Below are 10066 nucleotides of genomic sequence, written 5' to 3' on the forward strand. Positions count from 1 at the left end.
ATATCACTATCTTGTTAGTCCTAGTAGTGTCTGGAGTGGGGAGGACAGTCACAATTTTTATAAGGTTTTATGGTTTGTCTTGGGATGGTTTCTTCAATGTGTTGACCTGAGGACTATCAGGTAATGATCATGTTGAAATAGCTAAGGATTGGTGCAGGGTTTGAGGCAAGGGATTGGAAGAGTGTATTCAATTATCTGATGCTATTCATTGGAAAATGGAACAATTTAAAATGAGTTTGGAAGAAGTTCTCAAGAGGAACAATAAAATTATTTTCATAACTTCCTGGGAAGCTATCTTCTTGGGAAAGAGGTGCAATGGTTAAGTCATGTTAGCAAAAGCAGCCTGAAATTATAGTTGTTAATATTCATCAGAAACTGTGTGTAGATGGCTTGATTCTCACATAAAAATGTGGTACAACCTCAAGTTCTTTTCCACTATATATCATAACAGAATTACTTATGTTAATGGATTTGTGATGATGAATATTAAAGTTTAGATGTTATTATTTAAAACACCTTTAAGTCCTATGTTTCTGAACATTCTTTTCACATTTTTTCTTAAAGAAAAGGTATTTCTTTATATCAGTTATAAGAAAGGTATGCATTATTTATCTTTTTCTTATGCTATTAATGTTTCATAAGATTCTTTCTATTTTACTAAACTCCTCATTATGTGTTGTGACCTTAGAACTGAATTTTTTTATCACCTGAACTTGGTAATAAAATGAATCAAGGATATAGACATGGTTAGAATCACATAGATTTGAGGGTATATATTTATTAATTTGTTAAATAATTATTAAATGCATACTTGATAGCAATTCACTAAGTAGTAGGATATCACTTGTGGATTCTAGATGTTGATTTCAATTATCAAAAAAAGAAAATAAGAATTAAAAGTAAAAGTTTGAGGAAGTGTATTATCCATGTTTCTAACTTCTATAAATTTGATTCTTCAGTTTCTGATTTACATGTTTCATGCACATCTTGCTCTAGACAACCCCATAATATGCCTGAGTTGCTTTGCTTTGGCCTCCTGCCCCCTTCATCAATCCTCCCTCCTCAGGAAAAATCTTCCTCCCATGTGTGTGCTTGTAAAACACAAAGCAATCCACAGTCCACACTCTGAGCCATCTCCTTTAAAAGGCTCTCATACTATCTACCTGCCATAAACAATCAAGACCAGGTACCAGACAACTAGAAGGGATCTGTATGCCCCACAGCCTGCTGAAATTATTCAGATGAGCCAATCCTAAACTTGCCCACACCGCCTCATCCATTTTTTATTGTGGAAGCAACAGTAATGGCTCTTGTCCAAAGTTTTTCCTTCTAACTCTGCTTCCTGATCCACTGCATGCTTCCCTGAGGGCATCACACATGGCACACCTCCATCGCTTGGAAACTGTAATAAATTGTCTCTTCAATAGTAATCACCTCTTGAACACTTGGCCCTACTATTCCCTGCTCTGTCCATGGAATTTTTCAGGCAAGAATACAGAAGTGGGTTGCCATTTCCTCCTCCAGAGGATCTTCTTGACCCAGAGATTGAAGCCAAGTCTCTTGTGTCTCCTGCATTGCAGGCAGATTCTTTACCCACTGAGCTATCAAGGAAACCTCCAAATTTTCTATTAATGCACTGTATTTTAAAACAAGGAGTTGGCGTATATACATATATATGCATATATAAATAATTTTATCATATATGGATATTTTTTAAACTTTACATTTTTATTGAAATATATTTGATTTGCAATATTATGTTAATTTCAGGCATATATTTTGGTGATTCAGTATTTTTGCAGTTTATATTCCATTATCAGTTAGTACAAGATAATGGTCATAATTCTTTATGCTGTACAGTGTGTATGTGTGTGTTAGTCGCTCAGTCGTGTCTAACTTTTTGTGACCCCAATGAACTGTAGCCTGCCAGAATTCTATGTCCATGGTAATTTTCCAGGCAAGAATACTGAAGTAGATTGCCATTCTCTTCCCCAGAGGATCTTCCTGACCCAGGGATCAACCCTGGTTTCCTCCATTGTAGGCAGATTCTTTACCATTTGAGCTATAGGGAAGTCCACACAGTGTATTCTTGTTGCTTAACTATTTTATACATACTAATATGTAATCGTTAATCCCAATATCCCTAATTTGTTCATCCTCCCTTCACTCTCCCCTTTGGTAACCACAATTTTTCTTCTCTATGAGTCAGTTTCTGTTTTGCATACTCATATGCATTATTTTTCAGACTGCAAATATAATTCATATAATACATTATTTGTTTTGCTCTGTTTGACTTATTTCCCTAAGAATAATGTTTCTAGGTCTACCCACATTGCTACAAATGGAAGAATTTCATTCTTTTCATGGCTGAGTAATATTCCATTGTACATGCATATCTATATACAATACTTCTTAATTCAGTCATCCGTTGATGGACATTTGGGTTGCTTCCAAGTCCTAACTATTATAAATCAGTTCAATTCAGGAGATCAGCTGTGTCTGACTCTTTGCAACCCCATGGACTGCAGCAGGTCAGGCTTCCCTGTCCATCACCAACTCCCAAAGCTTACTCAAACTCATGTCCACTGAGTTGGTGATGCCATTCAACCGTCTCTTCCTCTGTCAACCCCTTTTCCTCCCACCTCAATCTTTCCCAGCATCAGAGTGGTTTCCAATGAATCATTTCTTCACAACAGGTGGTCAGAGTAATGGAGTTTCAGCTTTAGAATCAGTCCTTCCAATGAATACTCAGGACTAATTTCCTGTAGGATTAACGTGCTGGATCTCATTGTAGTCCAAGGGACTCTCAAGAGACTTCTCCAACACCACAGTTCCAAAGCATCAATTCTTTGGCATTCAACTTTCTTTATAGTCCAACTCTCACTTCCATACATGAATACTGGAAAGAGCTTTGACTAGGTGGACTTTTGTTGGCAAAGTAATGTTTCTGCTTTATAATATGCTGTCTAGGTTGGTCATAACCTTTCTTCCAAGAAGCGATTGTCTTTTAATTTCATGGCTACAGACACCATCTGCAGTGATTTTAGAGTCTAAAAAAGTTGTTTCTCTCTCTTTCCATTGTTTCCCCATCTATTTGTCATGAAGTGATGGGACCAGATGCCATGATCTTAGTTTTCTGAAAGTTGAGTTTTAAGCAAACTTTTTCACTCTCCTCTTTCAAATTTATCCAGAGGCTCTTTAGTTCTTCTTTGTTTACTGCAATAAGGGTGGTGTCATCTGCATATCTGAGGTTATTGATATTTATCCTGGCAGTCTTGACTCCAGCTTGTGCTTCATCCAGCCCAGCATTTTGCATGATGTATTCTGCATATAAGTTAAATAAGCAGGGTGACAGTAAACAGTTTGACATACTCCTTTCCCGATTTGGAAGCAGTCTGCTGTGCCATGTCCAGTTCTAACTGTTGCTTCTTGACCTGCATAGAGATTTCTCATGACACTGGTAAGGTGGACTTACATTCCCATCTCTTTAAGAATTTCCCACAGTTTGTTGTGATCTACACAGTAAAAGGCTTTGGTATAGTCAATAGCAGAAATATATGTTTTTCTGGAACTCTTGCTTTTTCAATGATCCAACAATATTGACAATTTTCTCTCTGGTTCCTCTGCCTTTTCTAAATCCAGCTTGAACATCTGGAATTTAACATTTCACATACTCTTGAAGCCTGGCTTGGAGAATTTTGAGCATTAATTTGCTAGCATGTGAGATGAGTGCCATTGTGAGGTAGTTTGAAAATTCTTTGGCATTGACTTCCCTTGGGATTGGAATGAAAACTGACCTTTCCCAGTCCTATGGCCACTGCTGAGTTTTCCAAATTTGCTGACATATTGAGTGCAACACTTTCACAGCATCATCTTTTAGGATTTGAAATAGCTCACCTGGAATTTCATCACCTCTAGTAGCTTTGTTTGTAGTGATGCTTCCTAAAGTCCACTTAACTTTGCATTCCAGGATGTCTGGTTCTAGGTGAGTGATTATACCATTATGGTTATCTGGGTCATGAAAATTTTTTTTATAGTTCTGTGTAATGTTGCCATGCTTTCTTAATATCTTCTGCTTGTCTTAGGTTCATACAATTTCTGTCCTTAATTGTGGCCATCTTTGCATGAAATTTTGCCTTGCTATCTCTAATTTTCTGGAAGAGATCTCTAGTCTTTCCCATTCTGTTGTTTTCCTCTATTTTTTTGCACTGATCACTGAGGAAGACTTTCTTATCTTTCCTTGTTATTCTTTGGAACTCTGCATTCAATTGGGCATATCTTTCCTTTTCTCCTTTGCCTTTAGCTTCTCTTCTTTTAACAGATATTTGTAAGGCCTACTCAGACAACCATTTTGCCTTTTTTTTCATTTCTTTTCCATGGGGTTACTCTTGATCACTGCCTCCTGTACCATGTCATGAACCTCTTTCCATAGTTCTTCAGGCACTTTATGAGATCTAACCCCTTGAATCTTTTTGTCACTTGCACTGTATAATCCTAAGGGATTTGATTTAGGTCATATCTGAATGGTCTAGTGGTTTTTGCTACTTTCTTCAATTTAAGTCAGAATTTGGCAATAAGGAATTCATGATCTGAGCCACAGTCAGTGCCTGGTCTTGTTTTTGCTAACTGTAAAGAGCTTCTCCATCTTTGGCTGCAAAGAATATAGTCAGTCTGATTTCAGTATTGACCATCTGGTGGTGTCCATGTGTAAAGTCTTCTCTTCTGTTGTGGGAAGAAAGTGTCTGCTTTGATCAATGTATTCTCTTGGGAAAACTCTATTAGTCTTTGCCCTGTTCCATTTTGTACTCCAAGGCCAAATTTGCCTGTAAAACGCTATTGTAAGTTGAACTACAATAAATGTTGAGGTGCATGTATTGCTTCAAATTAGAGTTTTCCCCAGATATATGCCTAGATTTGGAATTGCTGCATCATATGGTAGCTCTGTTTTTAGTGTTTTTAAGGAAATTCCAGACTATTTTCCATATTGGCTGCATCAACTTACATTCCCACCAAAAGTGTAGGAGGGCTTCCTTTTCTCCATACTCTGCTGGAGCATTTATTACTTGTAGACATTTTAATGATATTCATTTTGACAAGTCTGTGACAATGTCTAATTATTGCTTTTATTTGCATTTCTCTAATAATTTAGTAATGTTGATAATCATTTCATGAACCTGTTAGCCTTCTGTATGTCTTCTTTGGAAAAATGTCTTCTGTCCATTTTTTGGTATGCTTGTTTTTTGATGTTGAGTTGTATCAGCAGTTTCTATATTTTGGATCTTAATCCCTTGTTGGTCACATCATTTGTGAATAATTTCTCCCTTTCCATTGGTTATATTTTCATTTTGTCAGTGGTTTCCTTTGTTAAGCAAAAGATTTTAGGTTTAATTAGATCCCATTTGTTTATTTTTGGTTTTAATTCTTTTATATTAGGAGACAAATTCAAAAAATTGCTGCAACTTATGTAAAAGAATGCTCTGCCTAGGCCTTCTTCAGTAGTTTTATGGATCTAGGCCTTACATTTACTTATTTATTCCATTTTGAGTTTATTTTTGTATATAGTGTAAGGGGATGCTCTAATCTCATTGTTTTAAATGTAGCTGTTCTGTTTCCCCAGCACCACTAACTCTCCACTGTATATTCTTGCCCCCTTTGTCATAGGTTGATCGACCATAGGTGCCCAAGTTTATTTTTGCACTCTCTATTCTGGTTCATTGATTGCTGTGTCAGTTCTTGTGCCATACCACCAACATGATGATTTGATTACTGTAGCATTGCAATATACTCTGAAGTCAGAGAGTATGATACCTCTGCTTTCTTGTCATTTCCTCTTTCATGAAAAATCTTTTTTTTCTTTCATTTTCTCACTTTTAGTCTGTATCTTTAGCCCTGAAGTGAGTCTCTTGTAGGCAGCATATTGAAGGTTCTTGTTTTTTTTGTACAGCCACCCTATGTCTTTGATTGGAATATTTAGTCCATTCACTTATAAAGTAATTATTGATGGATATATGCTTTTTGTCATTGTATTACTTGCTTTCCAGTTGTTTTTGTAGGTTTTATCTGTTCACTTTCTCCTCTTTTTTGTTGTTTTCTTCCATTGTAGTTTGATGATCTTTTGCAGTATGCTTGGGCTACTTTCTTTTAGGTTTTTCTGTCTCTCCTATAGGTTTTTGATTTGTGGCTACTGTGACGTTCATAGATGTTGACCCATAATTATATCTACCTGATGTAAACTAATATGTATTTAGTTCAAATACTTCCTAAAAATCTAAATTTTTACTCCCCTCCCCCACATTTTATGCTTTTGATGTCATATTTTATATCTTCATGCTTATCACTTTACTATTTATTGTAGTTATAGGTGCTTTTACAACATTTGTCTTTCAATTTTATACCACCTTATTTAAGTGATCTTTAATCTCTGTCATGTATTTGTCTTTCCTAATGGGGTTTTTCCTTTTCTATAGATTCTTACTACTTTTCCAGTTAGAGAAGACCCTTCGACATCTCCTTTAGGGTAGGTTTAGAATTGATGAATTCTTTTAGTGTTTGTTTCTTGGAGAAGTTCATATTTCTCCTATTTTAAATCATACTCTTGCTGGGTAGATGATTCTAGTTTGCACATTTTTCCATTTAACCACTTGGAATGTATCATACGTTTCCCTTCAGGCATGTAAAATTTCTACAGAGAAATTAGCTGACAGCCTTATTGGGATTCCACTGCATATGACTCTTTGTTTTCCTCTTATTGTTTTTATAATTCTCTCTTTATCTTTGGACTGGGGAAGCAGCAGCATCTATGGCAGACCACTCTCCCACTGCTTGAGAGAAAACCAGCACATACACACTCCTCATGAGTGGATTCTAAGTTTCTCCAGCTTTTCTATCTGTTCCAGAAGTTCTCCAAGCAACCAAGGGGGCTTGTCCCTAAAACATAGGATCCAAGCACTGTGATGTTCAGTCTCTGGCTCAATCTACTCACTCCCCAGGGTGAATGTTCACTTATGTCATCTCCCTTTTTCTATTAATCCATACTTGATGCTTTTCTTCCTATCATACTGTATTAAATGTTTCTTTCTTATAGTCTTGGAGTCCTTTCACCAATTTCCAGTTAGGCTTCCAAAAGAATTGTTCCACATGCAGATGATTTTTGATGTATCCTTGGGGGACTAGTAGTGAGTTGAACTTCTTACTCCACCATCTTGGTGTCCCTCTGGGTATATATATATATTTTAACTCCATATAATATTGTTGTGATTTCACCCATACACAAAAATTAACACTTTAAAACTCCAAAAATAGGAAGCACCTAAGGCTAGAATAAATGTAACATTTTCCCTAAGAAATAATAAGTCAACATAAACATAATATACTAGGTACAAAGTTAAAGCTATATGACCATTATTTCATCCAAATTTCACTATGCTATGCTAATTAGTTTCACCATTTTATGGAATAGAAAACTGAGGCTTAGAAAGATTAGGTGACTTTCTTAAGATCACAGAGCTTACAAGTGGCAGAATCAATGCTCATCAAAACCAGACTAATGGAGTTTAGGGCCTGCTTAACACTCTTAACAACTGTGAACAAACTTTTTTATTTTCTAGCATAGTAATAAATAAAGAAATATATAACAATGATGATTATGATAATATAGCCATGATTATATTGCTCTAAGGTGTTAGGTAATATTTTATGGATAGAAAGTGATGGATCCAGAGTTCAAACTAAGACTGATTGACTTAAAAGCTTTGTTCTTTTGGGCATTGGTTCTATTTTTCTCATTTTGCTCCAACACAGTAAGTTCTTCACCATCGGAGCCACTCTGATGCATAATAATGAATCTCCCTAAGACAATTAAGTCCTTTTCTTCTAAGCACATGAAAACCAACTTCTAATCTGAGAAGCTTTCTATCAATACTGTAAAATCAGAGGTTATTTTAAAAACAAAAAGGCTAAAACTTCAAAAAAATTACAGGCAACTGAAGGATTTAGGTACCTTGCAAAAGTGTTTAGTTTTTATATATCCAAACATACTAATCTTTAATATTTAAGGTTTAGTTTGACCAAAGGTTTGGCTTGATGATTTCCTTAATCATTTGTTCCAAAATCTTGCTTTGTTCCCTTAACCATTATAAAATTACAGTGTCTAAAGACCTGGTTAAACTTTGAAATTCCAGTAGTGGTCTACTCTCTTCTTTCTATGTTCACCTCTTTCTCAGTTTCTTATATACCTCTTTCTTTCCAATCTTTGTGATCTTCGTCTTTTTTTTTTTTTATCTTCATCTTTTACCTGATACCCACACCATGCTTCTATTAGTACTACAACCAAAACTCAGATACTTCCCCTTAAATCTTTTAAAATCTTGGGTGAAATAATTAAATTACATTTTCTCCCCAGTCATCTGGTTTCTTTTTGCTTTTTTTTTTTTACCATTAACATAATATCTAGTCTCCTTATTTTAAAAATATTATCTTAAAAGTGCCATGGTTCAACATATATGTTATATACATTCTCTTATGCAGTCTTATTTCATTGAGAGCAACTTAAATAGTCATTATGTGGTTAATAAGCCTGAACATAATGCTTGATAACTTAAAAAAAGATCAATGCACATTTATGAGAATAAATATATTTTTAGAGATACTATAAATTGATAACATTCTGAGATCCTGAAAATATATATAGAGGTTAATAATTTTTAATCACCTAATTCAACAGCCAAACGATCTGATGGTGTAAAAATAGAGAAGAAATACAGTAATGTACTAAGCAGATGTATCACCATTAGAATAAATGTTTCTTACTATTGAAATGCAAGCTTTTCTAAATAAAACAAGATAATTTTATTTTTCTATAGCTTGGAGACCTAGAGTAAGTCAAAAATCACTAAGCCTCTGTTTTCTCATTTACATAATGATAATGATAATAGTTTAAGTTTATCAAAGAAGCTTTGACTGAGTTGATTAGATTTAGTAACAATAAAATTGTGGCTACAATGTATGTATATAAATAAATATCAACAAGTTTAAAAGCAGAAACTAAAATCTGCAGGGACTTTGAAAACTACTTTGTCTTCAAAATATAAATATTTTCAATTGAGTTTGGTAAAAATCATTAAGGTTGTTTCTTATTATTTTTATTTTGGCTTGTTTTGAGTTCTATGCATTTATTCAACAATCAGCAGTTAGTTCTCCTCCACATTAACTGTCTGTAGATTTTTGAAAATGATGACAGGTACAAAGGTAACCAACGTGTAGAGCTTGTTTGGTGAATCTTCATCTTCATTATATTTTCTGCACAACTGCACGTGGGTACAGTGTGGGACATTCCTTATTCTTTTGGTCCAGTCAGCTTTAATGAGCCTAGAGTCAATGCATACATCCGGAGTTCCCATCTTCACGCAAATTTCCAGATTCCTTTGAGTGCCCAAGGACATACTTCTCGAAAGTCACTCTATGAGTGCATTTCTGAATGTTAATAATACGTTCATTGATGGCAGATTTGCCTCTCTTCTAATCACTCTTTTTTGCATGAGCCATTCAGTCAGGCTTGTTTTGGCCAAAGGGTGTTTTTGTTGTTAAATTATACTCTGGTTCACAATAAATCAGTGTAGGGTAAAATATGGTAAAAACACCTTACTAAAGAAAGTAAACATTTTCAAGAAAGTCATAAAGTAAAATTTTGAAATTATAAATAGGGAAGGGATTTGCTTGTGTGTGATTTTGTGTGTGTGAGAGAGAAGAGAGAGCTTGAGAAATAGAGGGAGAGAGGAGCAAATTACTGTTTTTTTAAGTATTTTTAAATGTAATTGCAATTTTAAGAAGTAGTACAGATTCTCTATAACTTTTATCTGATTTTCCCCAGCTGTAGCATTCATATAACTATAGGACAATATGACTAAAGGGAAATTAACATTGACATAATCTCTAGACTTTATTCAGATTTCACCAGTTCTATGCACATTCATTTATGTGTGTGTGTGTGTTTAGTTCTGTTATTCTTTTCTACTAGACTGTGGTATATGTTTATACATTGCTTCATTTTATTTGTTTATACAGTTGG

General features: G+C 34.8%; 1 pseudogene; it reads right to left on the reverse strand.

The window, feature by feature from the left end:
- Positions 1-9188: 9188 nt before the first annotated feature.
- LOC136154098 (large ribosomal subunit protein eL31-like) lies at positions 9189-9543 on the reverse strand (annotated as a pseudogene).
- Between the last annotated feature and the right edge of the window lie 523 nt (positions 9544-10066).

This window comes from Muntiacus reevesi, chromosome X, assembly GCF_963930625.1.
Source record: "Muntiacus reevesi chromosome X, mMunRee1.1, whole genome shotgun sequence".
Taxonomy (NCBI): domain Eukaryota; kingdom Metazoa; phylum Chordata; class Mammalia; order Artiodactyla; family Cervidae; genus Muntiacus; species Muntiacus reevesi.